The 27615-nt window shown below is 46.9% G+C and overlaps 1 long non-coding RNA gene across 1 annotated transcript in view; it reads right to left on the bottom strand.

The window, feature by feature from the left end:
- Positions 1-285: 285 nt before the first annotated feature.
- The window catches only part of LOC115660628, a 49839-nt gene continuing 22509 nt past the window's right edge, over positions 286-27615 (bottom strand). The window contains exons 3-4 of the long non-coding RNA XR_004002864.1: positions 2013-2099; positions 286-923 (exon numbers count right to left, since the gene is read on the bottom strand). This is a non-coding gene — a long non-coding RNA (uncharacterized LOC115660628). The remainder of the gene's footprint in view (positions 924-2012; positions 2100-27615) is intronic.

The following is a 27615-nucleotide window of genomic DNA, read 5'->3' as shown; positions in this document are numbered from 1 at the left end:
AACTTTTTTACTACCTAGGGATACTTAGATTTGGAGTTTTTGTTTTTTGTTTTGTTCTTGTTTTTTTTGTTAGCCCAATTATTACAAGCACACTTATCTGGATAATGAGAAAATCCAGAGTTATAACAGTAAGGATTAAAAAAACTTCAAGAGTTTTGGAAGAGAGAGAAATCCTCCTGCTCTAGGGCACAAGCCAACCTTTAATTGATGGTTATAAAGAGGAAACTCCCCTGGGCAGGGTATCCCACACCAGCCTATTGCAGGGTTTCTTGCCTCTTCCTCTGAAGCAGCAGGTACCAGCCACTGCCGGAGATGGGACTCTGAGCTAGGTGGACCCCTGGTCTAGCAATTTTTTATATTCCTACTAACATGATTTACAAATAAGATTACTGGGCTTGCCCAGACATTTTACTTTCATTTTTATTCATTCGAATGTTCCCCAGCTTGAGTGTTTTGTAACTTGGTTATTCACACTGGTGCTGCTGAAGGAAGACAAGAAAGCAGCTAATAGATCTCAGAGCCTTGGGCCGGTGACAAAGTAGTACTCAGCCGCAGGAGAGCTCGCTGTCTCTGGAGAGGTCAGAGGACAATTGTTCTGATTTAATGAGGGCACCATGTTGGAACTGGAAGATCAAGTACAAGAGGAGAATTGACCATCAGATTCTAAAGTCAGGGAGCTGAGATGAACTGGTTTGCCAGCACTGTTAGTGAGCTCTGAGACGCTAGTGAATCAGGTTTCAATCTGACCCTCTTACATTAGTTCCTGCAGGGTGCGATTCTTGTCTAAACTCTGAGCCAGGCCTTTCGTGCCTTCATTTCCAACAGCGTTGTCATAAAGGTTAAGACTCTTCAGGCTGCAGTTCTTTTCAAGTGCTTTCCAAAGACATTGAGCACCAGTGGGTCCCAGCTTGTTGACTATTACCCTAAAGCACAGAGATGCATTGTGTAAGTCCCCTGAGAGTATTCTTCACACAGTGCCTATCACTAGATAGACATCTAGGGAGGAACAATCTGTGCCACAAGAATGGACAATCTGAATGTTCCCAAAGATGGCTTGTTTTCAAACCATCAGCCTTTTAAACAGAATGCAATTAATCAAATTAAAGGAAACCTGTGTAATATTTGTAATGCATGTATTTATTTATTCATAGTGTAGCACCCAGGACCCATAGTTGTGGACCAGAATCCCGTTGTGCAAGGTGCTGCACAAAAACAGAAATATGATAATTTCTACACCCAATTCTAAAATAAATGTGTGTTATTTACTCGTTCATAGGCTGAACTACAGTAACTAATGAATAACAACTGTACGGACTCTACCTTCTTACCTGCCTCCTGAGGAGGGCATAGGCACAATTCCGCTCCCATTTGAAAGCATAAGAAATAGCAGTAAAAGTGGTGGTTAGATAAGTTCTATTACATCGGTAAAAGTTTAGTCCCTGTTACATGGCCAGCTTACCCAGGCCGTTATCAGGTGCCTGACTTGACTTCAGCTTCATCTTAGACAATTTGGCGAAACCAAGAACCTTCCTCTTCCATGTCAAATTATGGTCCAAAACAAATCTTGGTGTGCCTTCAAGCTAAGTCCTTCCCCTTCATTTGGGGCTCCCAACACCCCTTAGCCTCTGGGGGGAGGGATTTCCTCACCCCTTGGTCACAAAGGTTTCAATGTGTCCTTTGCCCCTTGTCCCAGGGCTTGTCTACATTACAGCTTAAGTCAATGTAACATTGACTTAAAGCGGTGTCTATACCGTGCTCTCCAGTCGACATAGCAAGTCTTCACCAGATGTGATGTAGCACGGTAGTGAAGACAAGCGCTCAGAGTCTCACAAAAATTCCTCACTCATTGGTCACAGGAGTTTTCCCTACCACCTTTAGGTGCTCCTACTGGAGAACCAAGCCCTGCCATTACACCAAACTGTCCTGCTCCACAGTTCCAAGGGCCACTTCCTACTTTGGCCTATCTCCATCTAGACCTCCCTCTTACTACTAATTACTGCAGGACTACTCACGATAGCGATTCAGTGGGACAGTCCCGGTGTTCAAGAACATTCTGTAAGACACGTCCGGATTTTTCAGTCAGTTTATTGTAACTTATCCTAAAAGTCAAACAAGAGATTGTCAAACAAGAGAGATTGCTGGTAAGGGAAACAGTGGGTTAGATAAATGTGAGACGGGGGGTCACAACATTCCAGCTTCCAGTTCTGTACAAAATGGCTTCAGCACAGAGTATGGATGTGGTGGCTATACAAAGTTTAGGTATTTTAAGTAGTGACCGGAATGTCCCACAATAGTTAGATTAAAATCCTCTTTATAAAGTGTTCTTACTCATGAGTATTCCTGGTGTGGTGTCCAGAGAAGGTGTAACAGTGATTTGTCATACACTGGGTCCTCTAAGGACGGGTCCTCTAAGGGCTCCCTGCATGCCAGCACAGGACCTTCTCTCCCTTCACCAAATGTAGTACCTTTTAGCCAGTAGCCCCTTCCAGTCCGCCTCTGTTTGCTCGTCCTCACCCGAGATAGAGCCTTTCTCATGGTCACCTATGTCAATATTAAGCCAAATCCCAATTACAGAGCAACCTCACTTCAGTCCCCTTGGGCCTTGTTAGGAAATAGTCTATAATTACATGCTCACAAGCTGTTTTTCCCATGGAGCCCCTGGCTTAGTCAGTGCACAGGATGGGTGGCACCAGGGAATGCATCAGGGCTGTGGGGGAATGAGGCTGTTGTCTGTAGGATCCCCGCCTCGTCTGTTACAGAAGTTGGAGAGGGCGGAGTGAAGGAGGCAGGAGACTGCTGGCCAGGATGGCCTGATGGCTAGGGACGGGCTCATGGTTAAGGCAGTGCAACGCCACCCTGGGCACTCAAATCAGTTGACACTTTTGACAGGTTTCGGCCTCGGCCCGTCTGCGAAATGGGGATGACACCACCTCACCTCACAGGGGTTGGGACGACAAGCCGAAGAGGAGAGGAGTACAGCGATGCACACTGCGGGGTTTGGATGGGGTGTAGTGAATAAAGCCTGGGCCCCCACATCGAAGGCGGTGCATAAAAAGAAATATCGGCTAACTACTCAGTGAGTACGATCTATTAGAGGGCTTTCCCTTCCCGTCCCACTTCCCTGGTTCTTCTCATGCAGACAGCGAGCAGCAAAAGGCCAGCAGTCTGAAGCACAGACCATGCGATGTTTACTGGGGTGAATTTCCAGCAAGCGTGATTCCAATTTCCCCTATCTACTTCCTGTTCAACCCCAGTTTATATAGGAATCTTGTCAGCTACACCTTAACCCATCATTTTACTGAAATCTATCTAACCAATCCTAACCAATTATATCCCACTCCCCTAACTAACTTACACGCAGCAAACTTAATTATACAGCAGGCAGAAACAATTAGAGAATCAGTCAGATTAACAATAGAAAAGTGGGAGCCATAAAGATAAAACAATACAGAAATGAGGGTTTCCCAACCACAACCATTGAGAAGTGATTTCTTGCCAGACAGGCTGCTGTCAAACTACGTTTTCTTTAACCATCTTAATCTGATGGTGATGGGCGCTATCAGGACAGGATCGTCTTCCTAACAGCCCAACAGCACCTTATTTCAGCGTGGCTGGTTTGGGACAGGAGGATGTGACCGTTCGCTTCCCAGCTTATGGCTGCCCGTGCTGCTTAGCCAAAGGCCTTAGCCTAAGAACCAGGCCTTAGACTCTCCTAGTGAGAGAAGGCCCAGACACGGGCAGACTGAGATTTTGATTCTTTGTTTTATACCTCTATAAATAGCTAAGTGATAACAATACACCTAAGTTCTTAAAGTAGAGGCCTTTACAGGCAGGCCTGAATATCTTTATTCTAACACTATCCATCCTGCGCACTGAATGAGCCAGGACCCTATGGAAAAAGCATGATGTGTTCATCTAATCAGAAGACTTTGGAGTATTGCATATGAAGAATGGGACAAAATTAAGGTTGCACGGGGGTACAGTGTCTAGGTTCCCATTCATTGACAGGCGAGCCACATTTCCATCCTAATCTTCATCCCTTCTTTCTTAGGAGCCACAGGACTCTGGTCTGTGAAGCAGAATCTGGACATTTGGAGTGGATGCAAAAGGTGGCCTGGTCGCTGCAAAAGGAGGAGTGAAACATCTATTTTAAGGACGATAAGCCCTGTTCTGGTGGCTATGCCCAGAAAAGAGTTTCCTATTTTTTTCATAGCATAGGCCACGTTTTAATACTGAGTTTGCATCATACATCCACTTGCCTTGTTCATGCTCGCACAGAGCACCTCTCCCCCACGGGCAATTCCATCACCTCTCTCTAGCAATTGCACCTCTTGCTTACGAGAAAAAGTAATATGAGGAAAGTCTTAATGTGGCTTCAGCTGTCTTTTAATGCTATTTGGGAGCTGGAAATAAGGAGGCTGAGACGGAGTCATGTGATCAGCCAACTATCCACAGACCACACTTTTGAAACACCTGCTCTAAGGTGCCCACAAATACCCCATTCCACTGAACGGCAGAACAGTTCCATTCCATTCTGCTGGGGAGTCGGACAGCAGTTCCGAGCACGGCAATCTCCTTCTCCACCACGTTACCAATCAGGAGTGGGGAAAATGGGGTTTAATGAATGAGACCAGCCGTAGGAACTGCAGTTTCCTTCTGATACTTCAGAAAAGGTCCTTTCCAAACGCTCCCAAGTTAGAGACCCCCGGGCTTAAGCATCCTTTGCCCTGCACGTTGTGCATCTATTGACAGCCATGCAAGGTGGATCTAAAACTCTCCCTGCTCAGCCAAGGTGCAGGATCAGGGCTCCATCTGTCTGTATCATTCTGCTTCAAGGCCCTAGCCGTACAGGCTGCTCTGCTATTCTCCACAGCCAGTTCCCCTTCATGCAATCAGATTAAGGCTTCATGTCTGAGATGCTAAGGTCAGAAGGGACCATCATGATCATCTCTTCTGACCTCCTGCACTTTGCAGGCCACAGAACCTCACCCACCCACTGCTGTTATAGGCCCATAACCTCTGGCTGAGTTACTGATGTCCTCAAACCATGATTTAAAGACTTCAAGTTACAGAGAATCTACCATTTACACTAGTGTAAACCAGCAAGTGAGCCATGCCCCATGCTGCAGAGGAAGGAGAACGCCCACCCTGGGTCTCAGCCAATGTGACTGGGGGGAAATTCCCTTCTGACCCCAAATCTGGCCATCAGTTAGACCCTGGGCATCTGGGCAAGATGCACCAGGCAGATAGCTGGGAAAGAATTCTATGTCGTAACTCAGAGCCCTCCCCAGCTCGTGTCGCATCACCGACCATGGGAGATATTTGCTGCTAGCAAACACATTTGCTAGACTGCAAACTGGGCACTTTCTTTACACTCCAGGTGGTGTCTGAGCCTCCCTCCAGGGTCTGGGCAGCCTATGCATCTTGAGGTGAGCTGTGCTAGTATTTGGGTGGAGCCACGACTTCCTGACGATCCCAGGTCACTACGCAGGGATAAGCAGCCCTCTGCCTTGTGACTGTGGGAAGAAGGCCCTTAGCTTAGCTTAGAAGAAGGCCCTTGTTCTTCGATTCTTCCTGTTGAAGGTAGGGGTCCGGGCAGAGACAGATGCATCGTGGAGGTGAATGCCTGGCTGCGAAGATGGTGTCGCCAGGAGGGCTTTGGCTTCCTCGACCACGGGATGCTATTTGAGGAAGGACTGCTAGGAACAGATGGCGTTCACCTTTCGAAGCGGGGAAAGGCCTTATTTGCGCACAGACTGGCTAACCTAGTAAGGAGGGCTTTAAACTAGGTTCGACGGGGACAGGTGAGCAAAGCCCCCAGGTAAGTGGGGAACAAGACCTGGGAGATGGGTTGGAAACAGGAGGGAGCACGGGCTATAATGGCAGAGAGGAAGGAGGGTCAGGGCAAAGCTGGGAGGCAAGATCAAACCAGTATCTTAGATGCCTTTATACAAATGCAAGAAGTATGGGTAATAAGCAGGAAGAACTGGAAGTGCTAATAAATAAATACAACTATGACATTATTGGCATTACTGAAACTTGGTGGGATAATACACACGACTGGAATGTTGGTGTGGATGGGTATAGTTTGCTCAGGAAGGATAGACAGGGGAAAAAGGGAGGAGGTGTTGCCTTATATATTAAAAATGTACACACCTGGACTGAGGTGGAGATGGACATAGGAGACGGAAGGGTGGAGAGTCTCTGGGTTAGGCTAAAAGGGGTAAAAAACACGGGTGATGTCGTGCTGGGAGTCTACTACAGGCCACCTAATCAGGCTGAAGAGGTGGATGAGGCTTTTTTCAAGCAACTAACAAAATCATCCAAAGCCCAAGATTTGGTGGTGATGGGGGACTTCAACTATCCGGATATATGTTGGGAAAATAACACCGCGGGGCACAGACTATCCAATAAGTTCCTGGACTGCATTGCAGACAACTTTTTATTTCAGAAAGTTGAAAAAGCTACTAGGGGGGAAGCTGTTCTAGACTTGATTTTAACCAATAGGGAGGAACTTGTTGAGAATTTAAAAGTAGAAGGAAGCTTGGGTGAAAGTGATCATGAAATCATAGAGTTTGCAATTCTAAGGAAGGGTAGAAAGGAGTACAGCAGAATAGAAACAATGGATTTCAGGAAGGCGGATTTTGGTAAGCTCAGAGAGCTGATAGGCAAGGTCCCATGGGAATTAAAACTGAGGGGAAAAACAACTGAGGAAAGTTGGCAGTTTTTCAAAGGGACGCTATTAAGGGCCCAAAAGCAAGTTATTCCGATGGTTAGGAAAGATAGAAAATGTGGCAAAAGACCACCTTGGCTTACCCTTGAGATCTTGCGTGACCTACAAAATAAAAAGGCGTCATATAAAAAATGGAAACTAGGTCAGATCACGAAGGATGAATATAGGCAAATAACACAGGAATGCAGAGGCAAGATTAGAAAAGCAAAGGCACAAAATGAGCTCAAACTAGCTATGGGAATAAAGGGAAACAAGAAGACTTTTTATCAATACATTAGAAGCAAGAGGAAGACTAAGGACAGGGTAGGCCCACTGCTCAATGAGGAGGGGGTAACAGTAACGGGAGACTTGGAAATGGCAGAGATGCTTAATGACTTCTTTGTTTCGGTCTTCACTGAGAAGTCTGAAGAAATGTCTAGTATAGTGAATGCTTACGGGAAGAGGGTAGGTTTAGAAGAGAAAATAAGGAAAGAGCAAGTAAAAAATCACTTAGAAAAGTTAGATGCCTGCAAGTCACCAGGGCCTGATGAAATGCATCCTAGAATACTCAAGGAGTTAATAGAGGAGGTATCTGAGCCTCTAGCTATTATCTTTGGGAAATCATGGGAGACGGGGGAGATTCCAGAAGACTGGAAGGGGGCAAATATAGTGCCCATCTATAAAAAGGGAAATAAAAACAACCCAGGAAACTACAGACCAGTTAGTTTAACTTCTGTGCCAGGGAAGATAATGGAGCAGGTAATCAAAGAAATCATCTGCAAACACTTGGAAGGTGGTAAGGTGATAGGGAATAGCCAGCATGGATTTGTAAAGAACAAATCGTGTCAAACTAATCTGATAGCGTTCTTTGATAGGATAACGAGCCTTGTGGATAAGGGAGAAGCGGTGGATGTGATATACCTAGACTTTAGTAAGGCATTTGATACAGTTTCGCATGATATTCTTATAGATAAGCTAGGAAAGTACAATTTAGATGGGGCTACTATAAGGTGGATGCATAATTGGCTGGATAACCGTACTCAGAGAGTAGTTGTTAATGGCTCCCAATCCTGCTGGAAAGGTATAACAAGTGGGGTTCCGCAGGGGTCTGTTTTGGGACCGGTTCTGTTCAATATCTTCATCAACGATTTATATGTTGGCATAGAAAGTACGCTTATTAAGTTTGCGGATGATACCAAACTGGGAGGGATTGCAACTGCTCTGGAGGACAGGGTCAAAATTCAAAGTGATCTGGACAAATTGGAGAAATGGTCTGAGGTAAACAGGATGAAGTTCAATAAAGATAAATGCAAAGTGCTCCACTTAGGAAGGAACAATCAGTTTCACACATACAGAATGGGAAGAGACTGTCTAGGAAGGAGTATGGCAGAAAGAGATCTAGGGGTCATAGTGGACCACAAGCTTAATATGAGTCAACAGTGTGATACTGTTGCAAAAAAAGCAAACATGATTCTGGGATGCATTAACAGGTGTGTTGTAAACAAGACACGAGAAGTCATTCTTCCGCTTTACTCTGCGCTGGTTAGGCCTCAATTGGAGTATTGTGTCCAGTTCTGGGCACCGCATTTCAAGAAAGATGTGGAGAAATTGGAGAGGGTCCAGAGAAGAGCAACAAGAATGATTAAAGGTCTTGAGAACATGACCTATGAAGGAAGGCTGAAGGAATTGGGTTTGTTTAGTTTGGAAAAGAGAAGACTGAGAGGGGACCTGATAGCAGTTTTCAGGTATCTAAAAGGGTGTCATCAGGAGGAGGGAGAAAACTTGTTCACCTTGGCCTCCAATGGTAGAACAAGAAGCAATGGGCTTAAACTGCAGCAAGGGAGATTTAGGTTGGACATTAGGAAAAAGTTCCTAACTGTCAGGGTAGTTAAACACTGGAATAGATTGCCTAGGGAAGTTGTGGAATCTCCATCGCTGGAGATATTTAAGAGTAGGTTAGATAAATGTCTATCAGGGATGGTCTAGACAGTATTTGGTCCTGCCATGAGGGCAGGGGACTGGACTCGATGACCTCTCGAGGTCCCTTCCAGTCCTAGAGTCTATGAGTCTATGAGTCTATGAGCTGTCACTAGTACAGAGGTATAATATGGGCAGGTCTGGATGAGGGAAACTCATCAAGAGCAGAGGACCCGGACTCCTTTCTGCGCTTGCATCACTTCTTATGTGGAGCACACAGGTGATGGTATCCTGTGCTAATGCCACACCCTGGAATTTAAGCATGTGATGGATCTACGAGACGAGGGGAACCACTGCCTCCCTCCCAGAAGGACCATAAGACTCAAGTCGCTGATTAGAGCTGATCAGAATTCCTGTGGGATGAGGCTCTCAGATACCAATTCCCTAGTGATTCTCCTTAAGGAACAGACAGCCCACCCGTCTCCATGCAAGTCACCCCATTACGGGTGCTGAAACAACCGTCAAACCTCGTCCCGGGACACTTAACAATGTTCCAGGCATGAAGCAGCATCAGACAGAAACTATTCACATGTCAAAGGCTTCCTGGGCCTCTCTTGATGTTCTTTAGGCAGGGCCTCCTATCTAAGTCCACCGTTCAATCTCCTGCATTAGCTGAGGCACTGGCCTGCACGTACTTCAGAGAAGAACCACATGACAAATCCTGAGACCTGAAACCGGGGGGAGGAGTCTGACGTCAGGCAGAGCAGGCCTGTCACTGAAAACACACTCAGTGCCACATCTGGGACATGTATTTCCCCTCCTTTTATGAGCAAAAGGTTCTGCCATGGCGCACGTGTGTCAGCAAAGGGGATACTCCAAATATTAGAGAAGAAAGACCAGGAAAAGGGCTACTGAGGAGACAGATAGTGAGTGCAATATCATTGTTAGTGAATTGGTCTATCAGCCTCCTAAAGGGAAGGAAGCAGGAGCAGGCCACTTGTTCCAGACTACAAGACGACCAGCAGAGACCTGCCGTTGGACATACTGTTCTTCTTCCATTACTGTAGGGGCAGTCCCAAATTACTGCTACTTTTTTATGTGTAGTATGACAAAGTTCCTCCTCTACCCTGGTGGGTCCTGCGCTTATTGGCAGATTTGCTCACCTCAGTGATCTTCCCCACAATCTGGGTCAACTCCTCCTGTGTCTGATCAGGAGTTGGGAGGTTTGGGGGGGAACCCAGGCCCGCCCTCTACTCCAGGTTCCAGCCCAGGGCCCTGTGGATTGCAGCTGTCTATAGTGCCTCCTGTAACAGCTGCATGACAGCTACAACTCCCTGGGCTACTTCCCCATGGCCTTATCATAACCTAGTCCCAGATTTGGACCTTAGCGTCCAAAATATAGGGGTTAGCATGAAAACCTCCAAGCTTAGTTACCAGCTTGGACCTGGTAAAGCTGCCACCACCCAAAAAATTAGAGTGTTTTGGGGCACTCTGGTCCCCCCAAAAACCTTCCCTGGGGACCCCAAGACCCAAATTCCTTGAGTCTCACAACAAAGGGGAATAAACCATTTCCCTTCCCTTCTCCCTTCCAGGTATTCCCTCCCTGGGTTCCTGGAGAGAGAAACAGAAGCAAACTCCGTGAATCTAAACAGAGGGATTCCACCCTCCCTGTTTCCAGCCTTGGAAAACAGAAGTACCGAGAGCTAATCTCTCTTCTCCCCTCACCCAGAGGGAATGCAAAGTCAGGCTAGTAAATCTAACACACACAGATTTCCCCCTGACTTCTTCCTCCCACCAATTCTCTGGTGAGCACAGACTCAATTCCCTGGAGTTCCCCCCTAAAGAAAAACTCCAACAGGTCTTAAAAAGAAAGCTTTATGTAAAAAGAAAGAAAAATACATAAAAATGGTCTCTCTGTATTAAGGTGACAAATACAGAGTCAATTGCTTAAAAGAAATATGAATAAACAGCCTTATTCAAAAAGAATACAATTTAAAGCACTCCAGCAACTACATACGTGTAAATACAAAAAAACAAACCTATCTTTGTACTCACAACTTGGAAACAGAAGATTAGAAAGCAGGAAATAGAAAAATCCTTCCCATAGCCGAGAGGAACAGGCAGAAGACCAAAGAACAAAGGACTCACACACAAACTTCCCTCCACCCAGATCTGAAAAAGTCTTGTTTCCTGATTGGTCCTCTGGTCAGGTGTTTCAGGTACTTCTTTCCAGGTGTAAGAGACATTAACCCTTAGCTATCTGTTTATGACAGGCCTCCTCCAAACACCTTCTTTCTCCTCACCACAGGACCTTCCTCCTGCTGTCTGATAACACTTGTACTCCTTAGTCCTCCAGCAGCACAGCCTCTCACTCTCAGTTCCTTGTGCCTCTTGCTCCCAGCTCCTCACACACACTTCCTCTCCTCTGGCTCCTCCCCTGCCTGACTGGAGTGAGCTCCTTTTTAAACCCAGGTGCCCTGATTAGCCTGCCTTGATTGGCTGCAGGTGATCTAATCAGCCTGTCTGCCTTGATTGGTTCTAGCAGGTTCCTGATTACTCTAGTGCAGCCCCTGCTCTGGTCACTCAGGGAATAGAAAACTACTCACCCAGTGACCAGTATATTTGCCCTCTACCAGACTCCTGTACCCCACTGGTCTGGGTCTGTCACAGTAGACACTCTGTAACTCTTCGATTTGATGCTCCACAGCTTTCTACTTTCCCGTTGCTCTTTTCCTTCATCCTAACCCACTCGCTTCCAACACGAAGGCTGCCTCTCTCAGAATATTACAAGAAAGGTGGAAAAGCTGTTAGGCTGCTACACACAACACGCCTGACTCACACACACAAAAGCAAGAAGATCAAGAGTTAAGGCATCTAACAGCATAGACTCCTCCAGCCACAAGCATATGCCTTACTTTTACTTCAAGGGCCCGACACCACAGAGCGCGTGCCAGGACAGTAACTCTGCCCTCCCACAAGCCCATCTTTCTCTACAGACCCATTTACCAAACTACCTCTTCCCAGCACTTAATGTGCAACTGGCCATACTGGGTCAGACCAATGGCCCATCTAGCCTGTATCCCATCTTCTGACGGGGCCAAGGCCAGATGCTTCAGAGAGAATCGACAGAACAGGGCAACGTATTGAGTGATCCATCCCCCATCATCCAATCCCAGCTTCTGGCAGTCAGCGGCTTAGGGACACCCAGATTATGGGGTTGCATTTCTGACCATCTTGGCTAATTGCCATTGATGAACCTATCCTCCATGAACTTCTCTAATTCTTTTTTGAAACCTGTGATACTTTCACAACATCCCCCTGGCAACGAGTTCCACAGGTTGACTGTGCGTCGAATGTAGAAATACTTCCTTCTATTTGTTTTAAACCTGCTGCCTACTAACTTCATTGGGTGACCCCTGATTCTTGTATTCTGTGAAGTGTTAATAACACGTCCCTATTCACCTTCTCCACACCACTCATGATTTTATAGACTTCTATCATATCCTCCCGTAGTCTCCTCTTTTCCAAGCTGAACAGTCCCAGTCTCTTTAATCTCTCCTCATATGGAAGCTGTTTCAGACCCCTAATCATTTGTGTTGCCCTTTTCTAATTCTAATATATCTTTTTTTGAGATGGGGGCAACCAAACTGCACACAGTATTCAAGGTGTGGGCGTACCATGGATTTATACAATGGTATTTTGCTATTTTCTTTATTATCTATACCTTTCCTAATGGTTCCTAATGCTTTTTTGACAGCCATTGCACAATGAGCGGAGGTTTTCAGAGAATTATCCACAGTGATTCCAAGATCTCTTTCTTGAGTGGTAACAGCAAATATAGACTCCATCAATTTGTATGTATAGCTGGGATTATGTTTTCCAATGTGCATCACTTCGCAGTTATCAACAGTGAATTTCATCTGCCATTTTCTTGCCTAGTCACCCAGTTTTGTGAGATCCCCTTGTAACTCTTGACAGGCAGCTTTGGACTTAACTAGCTTGAGTAATTTATTATTTTCTGCAAACTTTGCCACCTCACTGTTTATCCTTTTCTCCAGATCATTTATGAATATGTTTTGAACAGCACTGGTCCCAGTACAGATCCTGGAGGGACACCACTATTTATCTCTCTCCAGTCTGAGAACTCATAGACTCATAGACTCATAGACTCTAGGACTGGAAGGGACCTCGAGAGGTCATCGAGTCCAGCCCCCTGCCCTCATGGCAGGGCCAAATACTGTCTAGACCATCCCTAATAGATATTTATCTAACCTACTCTTAAATATCTCCAGAGATGGAGATTCCACAACTTCCTTAGGCAATCTATTCCAGTGTTTAACTACCCTGACAGTTAGGAACTTTTTCCTAATGTCCAACCTAAATCTCCCTTGCTGCAGTTTAAGCCCATTGCTTCTTGTTCTATCATTGGAGGCTAAGGCGAACAAGTTTTCTCCCTCCTCCTGATGACACCCTTTTAGATACCTGAAAACTGCTATCATGTCCCCTCTCAGTCTTCTCTTTTCCAAACTAAACAAACCCAATTCCTTCAGCCTTATTCTTACACTTTGTTCCTGTCTTTTAACCAGTTACTGATCCATGAGAGAACCTTCCCTCTCATCCCATGACAAGCTTACTTTGCTTAAGAGCCTTTGGTGAGGGACCTTGTGAAAGGTTTTCTGACAGTCCAAGTACACTATCTCTACTGGATCATCCTTGTTCACATTTGTTAACCCCATCAAATAATTCTAATAGATTGGTGAGGCATGATTTCCCTTTACAAAAGCCGTGTTGATGCTTCTCCAACAAATTGTGTTCATTTATGTGCCTGATCATTGTGTTCCTACCTAGAGTTTCAGCCAATTTGCCTGGTACTGAAGTTATGCTTACCAACCTGTAATTGCCAAGATCACCCCTAAAACCTTTTTTAAAATCAGCATTACATTAGCAGTGCACATTTGGTGTAGAAGTGTGTTGTCTGGAGAAGATCACCGGATAAAGCAGAAGACAGAAGGCTGATGTCACTAGGAGGGGCAGAGTTAACGTGGTCAGGTGTTTCCCTTAGGGAGGAATACAGTGTATACATTATTAAATGGCAAATCATTTTCTTGCTTGTGGGTTTGTGTCAAGTTTGGTGTGTGTAACCACCTTAGTTTTTGTATATCAATTTTCTTCAGTTCTTGGCCTAGGTTGGTGTAGATGTGTTGGAGCAGGGTAAGAAGTGCAGTCACTCACTAGTAAGATTTTCTACATCCCTTGCTGGCTCACAAAACTTTCTAAGTTGTAGGACAAAGTCTGACAGAAGTTGTGGCTCCTGACAGAAGATTTTATCCATATGACAGATTTTATCTGACAAAGATTTTTTCCGTAGGTGCATAAACTTTTAGTTGTGACAAACTGGCCCTAAACCTATAACCCCCTCACCAAACTACAGCTTGCACCAGATCTACTCAGGACACGCCTGTCTACCACATTTTGGGCATGCTAAATGCTTTAAAAAAAATCAGCAATGAACGGTCAGACTGCCATGGACAAATTTCAGCCAGAGCCCAAATGCAAAGACTTCCCCTTAAAAAGTTATGAACGGAAACCAAGCAAAAATTACACAGAAAATTCAAAAGGCATAAAACTAACCCGGTGGGAAATTTGTTACCAAACACCCGAAAATAACCCACCAATGCCTTCTGCGCTCTTTGTTTCTTGGATACTCTTAATGTTGCAATTACGCCTATTTCCTGTCTCCTCCCCACACATCATGTCACCAAATCATAGTTTTATCTAGGAAGACTTTTGGTTCTTCCTGATTATTATTAATATTTAGCATATTGGGATAGACAGCTAAGATTTTTTTTTCTCCCTTCTGTTTTCGATGCCATTTTCCAATTTCTTATTTGTGAAAGAGAATTTTGTTTTTCCATAACAAGATATTTCATGTTGCAAAAACTCACCAGACTTCTCTGCTGCTCCTTATTACAGAAGATAACTGCTCCAGTCTGCATCTCCCAGACCACACCCTCTTAGGTCTACTCTGTCTAGAGTGGTTTTCTCCAGACTGTACTGCAAGGTTCCAACATCTGCAGCGCTGAGGGGGGTGTTATACAGAAAAATGTGCTTCAAGCAGCGAGAAACGACTTCTGTGAGAGAAGCATCGTGCAGTTCAAAAATGCAACAGAGAAGGTTTAGTGAAGTCGTTTGACTAAGGTCTCTCACAACGCAGTCTTTGAACCACTGCAGAAGGGAATTTTTTATAGCACCATTGAGCGGAACCAGATCATGCAAGAGGCTTTCAATGCTTCTGTAAGGCAAAAGGCCCATGAAAAACCTGATGAAATTGTGCAATTTTCCCACATGATTGAGTGTGACTTTCTTTAGGAGACTTTCCTTTTTGTAATTTGCAAGGATATGCCCTAACACCCAGGCATCCAGGCACTGATTAAGCTCCTCCCCATCCTGGATTTCCTGGACACAGTACAAGGCAGCAAACATATCCCTTGCGCCATCATGGCAATATGCAAAAATTTCACCACCTCTCTCCACCTGAGAGATGAAACTGGAAAAGCACTTTGTGAGAAGTTTGGGATCAATATGACGTCTCTCAAGATCCTCTCTCTTTATTTCCTGTACACCAACAAGCAGATGCTCATAGGAAACTTTCCCCAGTCGATAGATAATTTCTTTAACATGCTCTGGAATTGTATCCGTTTCACCTGATTCTGTGCTCACGCAACAATTTTCTTTACTTTCTCCATGGCTGATCAAAACACTGTTGTGTTCCCTGATATCACGACTTTTGGAAATTTTCATCAGTGTGTCCCGTAAGATTTTGATTTGAAGAGGAAATAAGTACAGTGCCAACAATTCACACCTGCTTGCCGACTTACAGTTATGTTTCAATGTCAGATTAACTAAAGTAAATGTCTCGTAGTATTGCTTAATATGCTCAGCAGCGCATCCAAGGATAACAAATAAATAATTAAAATGCTTGCAGATTTCACTCACTGAATGAAACTGAGCAGTCACCAAAACATCTATGCCTGGGAGAAGATCCCTGGTTATGAGTTTGGAGACCAATGTATTTACAGGTAAGGCAACATCAGTAGTATCAAATTCTCTGCTACTGTGGTACTGGGTGTAGTTCAGATCATACCTGAACTCGTTCAGTCCTTCGAGAATAATTAATATTTGCTTGTTACTGAGTAGATCTGTAAGAACTGGAGATAGCTCTTTGCATATGCCAGGAGCTCTCGCACGCTGATTGGCTGCTCAATGCAGTTCAGGTCACTGAACGGTATATAAATCACACAGCTGTAGCACATCCTGTGTTTTCCTGAAGCCCATTTCTGCAGGAGCCTTCTGGAGATGTAGCTTTTTCCCGTTCCAGTACCTCCCATCAGTAACATCCGCGTGGAATGTTGCTCTTGGGTAGTGAACAGGTCTTCTGAATGGACAGTGTCCACATGCGCCTGGCTTCTGTAAATATAGTTTATTATTTCTGTAGTTGTGTGCAGCTTTTTCTCTTTTATAATGATTAATGTTTGGTTTCAAATGTGACCCGAAGTTCGTTTACTGCAGAGTTTGATTGTCTTACGAATCACTTCTCTGTAACGTTCAAGAGCTTCTTCAAGATAAAAGCAAAATTAGATGAAGTATCTGGTGTCTGAACAAGATACATGTTTCTGTATGAGATAGTCACAGATAGCAACCGCGATAGTTAAGGCTGCAAAACAGTTTCCATTCTAACTCCCAGTTTTCCCATTCTATCTTCTGAAACGTGCACCTTCTGAAACAAAATTCTTCATGCTTTGCCCCATGCCTAAAGAAGATAAACCTACCTACCAACCAACCATCTATCCTGAACAATCATTTTTTAGTTGAGTACTAGGCAAAAAAATGTGGCCCACTTTGAAAAGATATTTCTCGCTCATCTTGTTTTCCACACAGATAAGTAAAAAACAGTTCAACTCTGAAACTTCAAAGTTGATAGTTAAGGAGTCATTATAAGGAGTGCAGTTTTGCTATGTTTAAAGAAATCAGTTGCATTCTAAGTGACTGAAAAAACACTTCAAGCATTCTCGGTGGCATCTTAAACATTTTTAGAAGCAAAACATGGCACGGACTGTTTCAAGAAAAGAGCTGAGATCACTCGTAAGGCTCTCACAGTGCTAACTCAGCTATAATCCACAGGTTTGTCTACTTAACTGTGCGACTAATCACAGAATCATAGAAATGTAGGACTGGAAGGGACCTTGATATATCATCTAGTCTAGACCCCCACACTGAGACAGGACTTGTGGTTCTCAGCCAGGCGTACACCTATTCCTGGTGGTATAGAGAGGTAATCTAGGGGGTACTCAACTCCTCTAGATCAAGTGTTTCTCAACCTGGAGGCTGCAACCCCCAGAGGGGGCAATCAGGGGGCCCCATGCCACAACTGAAAAACAGGCTCAAGTATCACACTGAAACGTAAATACAGTATTTATATTCCAGTCAATTTATGTTATAATTATATGGTAAAAATGAGGAAGTCTGCACTTTTTCAGTGTGTGTGCTGTGACACTTGTATTTTTGTGTCTGATTTTGTAAGCGAGTAGTTTTTGAGTGAGGTGAAAATTGGAGTGCGTAAGACAAATCCGATTCCTGAAAGAGGGACATTAGCCTAGAAAGGTTGAAAACCTGATCTAGACCATCCCTGACAATTGTCTGTCTCACCGGCTCTCAACAACCTCCAGTGACTGAGATTCCACATCTTCCCCAGGTACTTTGTTCCAGTGCTTAACTACATAAGAATGGCCATATTGGGTCAGACCAATGGTCCATCTAGCCCAGTATCCCATCTTCTGACAGTGGCCAATGCCAAGTGCCCCAGAGGGAATTAATAGAACAGGCAATCATCGAGTGATCCATCTACTGTTGACCATTCTGGCAAACAGAGTCTAGAGACACTCAGAGCATGGGGTTGCATTCCTGACTATCTTGGCTAATAGCCATTGATGGACCTATCCTCCAGGAACTTCTTAATTTCATTGGGTGATCCTTGATTTTTGTGTTACAAGAAGGAGTAAATAACACTTCCTTAGGCACTTCCTCCACATCAGTCATTATTTTATAGACCTCTGTCATATCCTCTCTTAGTCATCTCTTTTCCAAGCTGAAAAGTCCCAGTCTTTCTGCTGTCCTCATATAAAAACTGTTCCATACCCCTAATCATTTTTGTTTCCCTTCTCTGTACCTTTTCCAATTCAATATATCTTTTTGAGATGGGGTCACCAGAACTGCACACAGGTCTAAACCTTCAGTTAGGAAATTTTTCCTAACATCTAAACTAAATCTCCCCTGCTGAAATTTAAGCCCATTTCTTCTTGTCCTGGCCTCGCTGGTTCAGGAGAACAATGTATCACCTCCTCTTTATAACAATATTTTACAAACTTGAAGACTATTATCAGATCCCCCGTCAGTCTTCTCTTCTCCAGACTAAACAAGCCCAATTTTTTCAATCTTCCCTCAGAGGTTGTGTTCTTTAATTATTTCTGTTGCTCTTCTCTGGACTTTCTCCAATTTGTCCACATCTTTCCCAAAGTGTGGAGCCCAGAACTGGACACTGTTCTCCAGTTGAGGCCTTATCCATGCTGAGTCGTGCAGAAGAATTACTTCTTGTGTCTTGCTTACAACACTCCCACTAGTACATCCCAGAATGTTTGTTTTTGCAACAATATTACCTCATTGGTCCCTATTTAATTTGTGATCCACTATCACCCTCAGATCCGTTTCTGCAGTGCTGCTTCCTACGTCATGTTCTAGTAACGTGGTTTTTGCATTTATTGTCTTTCTTCGCTTTCCCTTCCAATGCATCCTTGCTCCACTGCTGCCGTAACAGTACCAGAGAACTCAGCGCAACATTCATTATGTAGTCACTGTTGCGCTCCATAATGTAAAAGACTGCTGCAGAGTTCCATGTGTGAAAACAAGAGAATCCGAGAGTGACCAGTGAGAGGGGCTGGATGGGGGAAGGAGCCAGCACGGGGAGGTGCAGTATATGAGGAACCCGGGGGCAAGGAGAGAGAGGGGAAGGGGAGCTGGGACAATAATGACTCCCAAGGAGGGTGAGAGATGGTGGGATTTGGGGGAGAGGAAGCAGATGAGTGGCTGGGGAGAGGCAGCTTGTGGCTAGGCTAAGGGAAAAAGTTGGTGGCCAAAGAGGAGCTGTTGCCGGGGGCCCTAAGCTCACACAACAACACTGGTGTGAAGCTGTAAAGCAGGATAGCAATGCTTCTGCTCCGCGGGTCCCTGAGTTGGGCAGAGCTCATGAGGGAGGGAGTCTCCCTGTCACTGTGTCTCTATTGCTGTTGGCCAGACCCTGTCAGCTTAAACCACATCAGGCTCCCCACTAGCTGTCACTAACAGACTTTCCTTCCTCTGCGGCCCATCTGACACTAGAGGGACCTCCTATCACACACACATGTCCGGTTCCTTCCAACAGAAGGCAGCAGGATGTGTATACAGATGCGTGCGCACACACACACCCATAAGTACATTACAGGTGAAAACCTACAGGGCCAGGGCCTTTATAATCCCATTAGCAAGCCCCTAACAAGTATTCAGAATTTGCAGCCTTTAGGTACATTACTGCCTCTGCTTCTTTTTGCCAGTAAGGACATGGGTAAATCAACCTCTTTTGCCACATCATTGAGTATCTCCGTGTTACCTTGAGAGGATGTGCCTTTGTGGACATATTGTCTGATATACGTATCCTTACATACATATAGTGTCCTGAAAGTAATTTTAAGGAACTGATCTTGGAACACAACTGGGGACTTTACCGTATTGGTAGTTAGTGTGTGCATCTGAGAGGGTCTAGAAACCTCAAGAGCTTTGGGGAGGTCTCCCCTAATCAGGTGCTGAAGGCAGGGGCCTGTAAGTAAGAACCCAGTGAGATCGTCCCTTCCGGGAAGAATTAGAGATACATTTCCTGGCTGGATTTGGAGCTTCTGATGCATAGCAAGATATACTTTCTATTACTGAGACCCTTGTCCTCCCTCAAAGAGCATTTGTAGCAGTTGCATTCAGACGGCATTTGTAATACACTAAGTTCACACACAGGAAAACCTGTATTACCCGGGACCCTAGGATAGCAACCGAACACCGTTCTACAGATAGCAGACACGCAACAGAAAGGTGCTACATGGGACACCCCTTGTCCAGTACATGTGGCAATGCAGGTCCCAGCCTACCCAAAGACATGCTAGCTTCATTTCAGAAACTGTTTACACTCCTTATTGCACATACCTTTGGATTTACTGCTCCTGCACGTCTTTATAGATTCATAAAGACACCATATCACTAACAGGAGCAATGGGAAACCAGTAAGACTGTAGTGATTTCTTCCACGTTTTAGCTGAACTCCTTCCTCTGCAAAAGGGTAAATATCTTCAGAGAAACGGAATAGCTTTCATTATTTCAAGTATAACTCAATATATTCCTGATGTTACATATAGCCAGAAACTTTGGCATGGGATTAAACTTTTCAGAAATGTAGAACAGACCATTGTCTGGCTTGGTCTTTTCCACCCAGACTCAAACACATTGCAAGTGATATGAAGGAAATCAGGAGCAAAACCACAGCGAGGTGATCAAGACCAAAGAAGGGCCATTGTGCTGGTGGGGGGAGAATCTTGGCGTGGAGAACAGTAATTGAGAGACGCTGGGGATTCAAGGGAGAAGCCTATTGCTATGGGGGCAGAAATCTTCCCCCGGGGTAGGTACAGGCAGTTGTTGTGTACTAAAGCAACTTAACTGTGGTGACTTGATCTCAAAGTACAGACATACCCACTCAGGCCAAGTCTATGCTACAAGGCTTTGTTGGCAAAGCTGTGCCGGTCGAGGGGGGGTGGGCAAAACCCCCTGCATAGACACAGTGGTGCTTCTATCCACTTAACTCATGTTGTTTGGGGAGGGGGTGTTACTAAGCCAACAGAAAAAAATCGTCTGTCAGCCTATGCTGTGTCTACTCTACACGGGTACAGCTAGACCTGCAAAGCACTGTAGCATCAACACATCCTGAACTGGTTTCTGGGGGGACTGGGTGACCCAGGGCAATGCCACTGGAGGAAAAGAGAAAGGATTCACTTCAGTGGTGGGCAGCAAGAGCTGGACAGGTTACAGAAAGATCCGATGGGCTGGTGTCAAACCTTTAGCAAAGGGCAAAAGTAGAAGAACTGAAGAAGACATAAAGGACCCTACATTTTAGCCTTCGATTCCCATGCTCAAATTAAGTCCTGTACGTGGAAGGTCTGGGGATGGGACTGGAGGGGCAGGAGCCGGGATACACTGTTTAATCAATCACACTTTTGAAAGGTCTGAATGTAGGGTCTTCAAGCCTCATTATAAAGTGGCTAATAACGACCATCCCAACTCTCAAGCTTAGTATTCAGACCTGAAACGACACCTCTTCATACAGCCAATGTCACTGGGAAAGTGACACTGGGGCTTGTTAGCTCTTTCACTCAAGATAACTGTAAGGGCAGGTTTCATAAGGGCGGATTCCAGTACGGCGTACCTGACACAGAAAGCTGCACCACGTGTTCACGAGGCAGCGTCTCCTCATATAAGAAAGCACGGCAGGAGTAGTTTCCTGTATCGTTCAGGGTCAGTCTTTTCAACAACAGAGATGCGTTGCCTTTGGAAAATTCCTGAGGGAAGAGCTGGGTTCTCCCCCGAAATCTTTCTCCTTGATGCTCCAGATGGTCTTTGCCGTCATAGAAGCTGTGGACGATTTCCTGAGTTTCTGAGTCCTGCCAGTTCACGGTCACTTCTGCAAGATGCATGACACCTTCCTCTCCAACAATGCAGGGCAGGAGCACGTCTTTGTTTACAACCTCTCTAATAGCACAACACAGAGAGCCTGGCAAAAGATGATAAGAACATGGGATTGGTTACTCCAATTTGTCTTTTCATTTTCTTAAACTGTTTTTTGTTAATCTATGGAAGCGACTCACAACCTGCTGGTACGGGGCTGGGTTCTGCACCATTAAACTCAATGGGAAAGTCACAGTGGAGCCAGGTTTAGTCCTATAATGACCTGTCAACATGATCCTGAATTCACTTGAATCTAGATTGTTCCCAGAATCAAATCTAGGAGTGTCATGTTCAGTGAAACAAATGTCCAGATATATCTCCTATTACGTTTGCTCTGACCAAAGAGTTTGCTGCTAAAACCACTCTCCTTTCCCCTGCTTCACAGCCAGTCATCACCTTGTGCCTCAAACCTCATGGAACGCTGACAGATCCTGGTTGTCAGCAGCTGGGAATCAAACCTGGGACCTCTGGAGTTTAAGGCATAAGCCGCTACTGCACGACCTGAAAGACATCTCTGGCTACGTCTACACTACAGCATAAAATCGAAATTACTAAAACCGGTTTTATAAAACCGATATTATAAAATCGATTTTATGCGTCCACACTAGGGCACATTAATTCGGTGGTGTGCATCCATGGTCCTAGGTTACCATTGATTTCCGGAGCGTTGCACTCTGGGTAGCTACATTAAAGGAATGAGACCAATAACTTCGATTTCCGTCCACACTAACCCTAAATCGATATAGTAATATCGATTTTAGGGTTACTCCTCTCGTTGGGGAGGAGTACAGAAATCGATTTTAAGAGCCCTTAAAATCGATTTAAAGTGCCTTGTAGTGTGGACGGGTACAGAGTTAAATCGATTTAACGCTGTTTAAATCGATTTAACTGTGTAGTGTGGACCAGGCCTCTCTCTCAGCTATGACTGCCATCAATCTCTACCTGGCCTAGCTGCCACTAGATGGGGACGGAGCACTGCAGCACACCACACAGGCAGGGGATACACTCAGAACACTATTAAAACAAAATGTGGAAGACACTCCCATGTCTCCTAAAGTCTGAGGCGATTTCTCAAATGGGAACCGTCCCATTCGGATACACGCCAGCCCAAGAATCATTCCCTTTAAAAGGCTACGTGACTGAGTCTTGGCACATTTTGGACTCCTCTCACAAGCCTCCATCTGCACGCAATTAGCCCCAGGAGGCAGCTGGTGGTTCCCCAGAAGTTTCGCCACAAGTTACTGTACCTGGCCCATGACATCCCTCCGCAGGGCACCAGGGAATCGGCGCACCAGGCAGAGGCTGCTACAGAACTTTTACTGGCCTGGGGTCTTTACTCATGTCCGACAGTACTGCCAATCCTGTGACCCCTGCCAGAGGGTGGGGAAGGCCCGGGACAAAGGGAAAGCAGCTTTGAGGCCTTAACCCATCATAGAAGAACCTTTCCAGAAGGTGGCCATGGACATAGTGGGCCCTCTCAGCAAGGCGACCCAGTCGGGGAAGAAATACATTCTGGTGGTGGTAGATTTTGCCACTCGCTACCCCGAGGCGGTGGCCTTGTCCTCTATCGAAGCAGACACTGTGGCAGATGCGCTGCTGACCATTTTCAGCCGAGTGGGGTTCCCCAAGGAAGGCTTAACGGATCAGGGGTCCAACTTCATGCTGGCCCTGCTCTGGTGCTTGTAGGAGAAATGTGGGGTCCGGCACAACTGGGCCTCAGCGTATCACCCCCAGTCCAATGGGCTGGTGGAAAGGTTCAACGGGACACTAAAGGTGATGCTAAAAACATTTATGAACCAGCACCCGCAGGACTGGGACAAGTTCTTACCTCACCTGCTGTTTGCGTACAGGGAGGTACCCCAGGAATCTACTGGGTTTTCGCCTTTGAACTGTTGTATGGAAGGTGGGTAAGGCGGCCCCTAGACCTGATGAGAGACGAATGGGAGGGGAAGGCCACTCCCGATGGAGAGTCGGTGGTGGAGTATGTCCTGACCTTCCGGGAAAGACTGGCCGAGCTCATGGGCCTGGCCAGGGAGAATCTGGCCCGAGCCCAGAGGAAGCAGAAGGTCTGGTATGACTGCACAGCGCGGGCCCACGCCTTCACCACCGGGGATCAAGTGATGGTTCTCTTCCCCGTGAGGAAAAACAAACTCCAGGCTGCCTGGGAAGGGCCCTTCAAGATTGTCAAGCAATTAAATGAGGTAAACTATGTGGTGGAGCTGTCTAACCGGGCACATCACCGTCGGGTGTACCATGTGAACATGATGAAACCATACTATGACAGGGGGAATGTGGTGTTGGCCGTGTGTGGACATTGGGAGGAGCAAGGAGATGACCCTTTAGTGGATCTATTCCCTGGGACAAAAGCTGGTTCCCCCCTGGAGGCGATTCCCCTCTCTGATCAGCTGACCCTGGCCCAGCACGCTGAGATCAGAGGGGTGCTGCATCTATACCGACAGCTGTTTTCCAACCAGCCTGGATGCATTAATTTGACTGTCCACAGGGTGGAGATCGGGTCACATCCTCCTATAAGAAGCTCCCCTTTTCGGGTCACTGGGAAAACTGCCCAGGACCTAGAAAGAGAGGTCAGGGACATTCTGGCTTTGGGGGTGATCCAGCCGTCTTCCAGCCCTTGGGCCTCGCCAGTGGTGCTGGTCCCCAAAAGGGATGGGTCAATCCGGTTCTGTGTGGACTATAGAAAGCTCAATGCCATCACCATATCTGATGCCTCCCCCATGCCCAGGCCTGACGAGCTCCTAGACAAGCTAGGAGGTGCTCGGTACCTCATCACCACGGATCTTACAAAGGGCTACTGGTAAGTGCCGCTGGACGCAGATGCCAGGCTGAAATCGGCCTTTATCACCCCTCTGGGACTCTATGAGTTTCTGACCCTGCCCTTTGGCCTCAAGGGAGCGCCGGCCACCTTCCAGCGCCTGGTGGATCAGCTACTGAGGGGGATGGAGAATTTTGCCGTGGCGTATATTGACGACATCTGCGTCTTCAGCCAGACCTGGGAGAACCACGTGTCCCAGGTTAAAGAAGTGCTGGACCGACTCAGAGAGGCTGGGTTAACCGTAAAGGCTGAGAAGTGCAAGGTGGGGATGGCTGAAGTATCTTACCTGGGCCACTGGGTGAGAAGCGGCTGCCTAAAGCCGGAACCAGCCAAGGTGGAGGTGATCAGAGACTGGCCCACTCCCCAAACCAAAAAGCAGGTCCAAGCCTTTATTGGGATGGTGGGGTACTATCGAAGGTTCGTGCCCCACTTTAGCACCATATGTGCCCCCATCACTGAGCTGTGCAGGAAGGGGAAGCCAGACAAGGTGGTCTGGACAGAGCAGTGCCAGGAGGCTCTCCGGGCGCTGAAGGAGGCTCTGGTTAGTAGCCCAGTTCTGGCAAACTCAAACTTTGACAAGCCCTTTATGGTGTTCACCGACGCCTCAGACACGGGACTGGGGGCGGTGTTAATGCAGGAGGATGAAAAGGGGGAGAGACACCCCATCGTGCATCTGAGCAAGAAGTTGCTACCCCGGGAGCAGAACTACGCAGCCATCGAAAAGGAATGCCTGGCCATGGTATGAGCCCTTAAGAAACTAGAGCCATATCTCTATGGGCGACACTTCACCGTGTACACCGACCACTCTCCCCTGACCTGGAAGCTGGACAAAGGAGAGAGCCTGCTAGAGAGGGTTTGGTGAGTTTGAGTTTTGGGCTGGGTGGTGGATTTCAGGGAATCCCAAGCTGGAATCCAAGCACTCTGAACCCACAGAAGGACAAGATTGAGGGGTCCTGGTTGTGCCTACAAGCTCTGCTGTAGCCTGCGTTCCTATTGTCCAATAAACCTTCTGTTTTACTGGCTGGCTGAGAGTCACTGTGAGTCCCAGGAGGAGGGGTGCAGAGCCTAACTCCCCCATACTCCATGATATATGCACCTGCGACACAGTCCCGGACCCGCAGCAGAGCTCTGCGGGGCTCAAACACTCGTCTCTCTCACCAATGCAAGTTGGTCCAATAAAAACTATTACCTCTCCCGCCTTGTCTCTCTAATATCCTGGGACCGATACGGCTACCACAACACTGCAGACACCTATCGACTGAGTTCGGATTCTCCCTCTGATCTGTACAACGAAAGAAACAAACTTACTAAGCTAATGTAAATATTCAGCTGCCCCGATGCAATGTTAAGTCCCTCTCGGCACGTCACCGGCTCCGTCTAACATTCAGACCGCTGGGCCCTGGCGGTTTTAGCCCATCTGACCTGGTTTGGGCACCAACGTTCCAGGAGCAGCTGCCAAAATATTTTTGGTCTCCCTGTACGATTACTTCCACTCCCTTTTTATCCCGTGGGGAAGGGCAGGCCGGGGTTATATCATGCACAGACATGTGCTACTTACATGGGGGCGGGGGGGGGAATAGGCTGATCTGGGATATACCCAAAGCAAGACTCATACTCCTAAAGCAACACGCCAGCTGAAGCAGGTTGTACCTAGGGCCTTTGTAAAAAGGTTTAAAAGCAATGTTATTAATTGACATGGGTTTTAATAGTGTGAGCACCAGTGTAGTCTGAGCACCTGGCGTCATGCATTTAGCACTGGGACTACATGTTTGTCACATTCTGGTTCCCTCATCCCCTCCCCAGGCCCAGAGGGAGACGCTTGTGGTCGGGAGTGTCTTGTTTTGGTAGGGTTTCCTTCATTTTGTTAACAGACCTATTGCCCTGTGTTTATGGTAGAGAAGGGAAGTTGGTGAGGTCTGTGATGGTCCTTAGTTCTTGGGGGACTTTGTTCTGTGGTCTGGGACTTCCCCCAGAGACGGTTCTGTCTGCCCCACAGACAAGCAGCACTCGTGTTGCTGAGAGCTCCACTGGGCCATGGTTTTCCTCCAGGCCCCCCAAAGCCCCTGTGCAGAGCTGATCTCTAGAGATCAATGGGTTTCTGTAGCTTATCCACTGCCCTGGCACCAGGGGTGTCTTGTTCGCCACAGTGCATAGGAGCCGTGAGCCATTAGCAGGTGGTGCCAACAGCTCAGCTGCCACTCAGGACTGAACCCTCCAGGCCAGGACAGCAAACCAGTGTGGGAAGGCAACATGCCCATGACAAAGCAGCGGTGAGGTCCCGTGCTCTGGGGGGCAGAGCCAGTTACCAAGAGCAGGTGCAGGCCTGGAAGGCAGTTCATAAGGTATGTTCCCAGATGCACCACCCCCCATCACCAGAGGTGAATACAAATTTGGCCACTTTCTGTGCAGCTAGAGGAGCTGCCTCTGCCCCCACTGATAGCAGGGGGAGAGGGGCTGTGCTCCTGCTTATCCCCCACTGCGCCACAACAAATCCAAGACAGCTGCAACTGCCTCTGTTAGCCATGCAATGGGCACAATCAAGGTAACACAAAGGGGGGGAAGGAGATTTCACTGGTGGCCAGAGAGCCCACAGCCTCCCCCACAGAGCAGCAGCCTGAGCTGGAGAAGGGCAGTTTTACAGCCAGGGAGATGAAGTGGCAGAAGCTGGATTAGAACCCACATTCCTCCCCCCCTTCTTAGCCCTGTGCCTATTCCACTACACCACAGTGCAGAACTAGCATGGGCCTCTCTGGCCCTGCCTTAGTGCACCAAGCACTACAGGGCAGTACCATGCCAAGGCAGCTATAGGGGATGCAGGTTCTAATCCTGGCTCTGACACTGGGGCAAGTCTCTTTCTGTGCCCCTGCTGGGGAGAATGGGGCTGCCCCTGGGCAAAGGCACTGCGCAGGGGGTGTTGGGATGCCAGGCAGAGATGGGAGCTGCCTGCCAGCAGCACATGGGCTGATAACTTGACAGACCTTTGCAGCTGTGCTGGGGGTCTGTCCTTTGGCCACGAACAGGGGGCAGTTGTGGCCCATGAGCTGGTATACTGGGGGGGTGCAGGAAGATTTTCAGGCTGGCAGGAGAGTGCAGAGTGACCCCCCCCCAAATGCCTCCTCAAGCCCCAATGGCAGTGCCCCCTGGAGGGCAGTCCTAAAACTAGCCCCCGGCCGGAGAACTGATGAGTGCTGTGGGGCTCGGTACAGGTGATCGGAAGCAGCCCCTGCAGTGGGCACCCAAAGAGCTGGGCAGGGGAGCGCACACCTGGCGCTGCTCTCTCTGCCTACCAGACAGCAGCAAGACA

Source organism: Gopherus evgoodei, chromosome 1, assembly GCF_007399415.2.
Source record: "Gopherus evgoodei ecotype Sinaloan lineage chromosome 1, rGopEvg1_v1.p, whole genome shotgun sequence".
NCBI classification, from domain to species: domain Eukaryota; kingdom Metazoa; phylum Chordata; order Testudines; family Testudinidae; genus Gopherus; species Gopherus evgoodei.
Note: the sequence above shows the minus strand (reverse complement) of the source record. Positions and strands in the feature narration are given on the sequence as shown.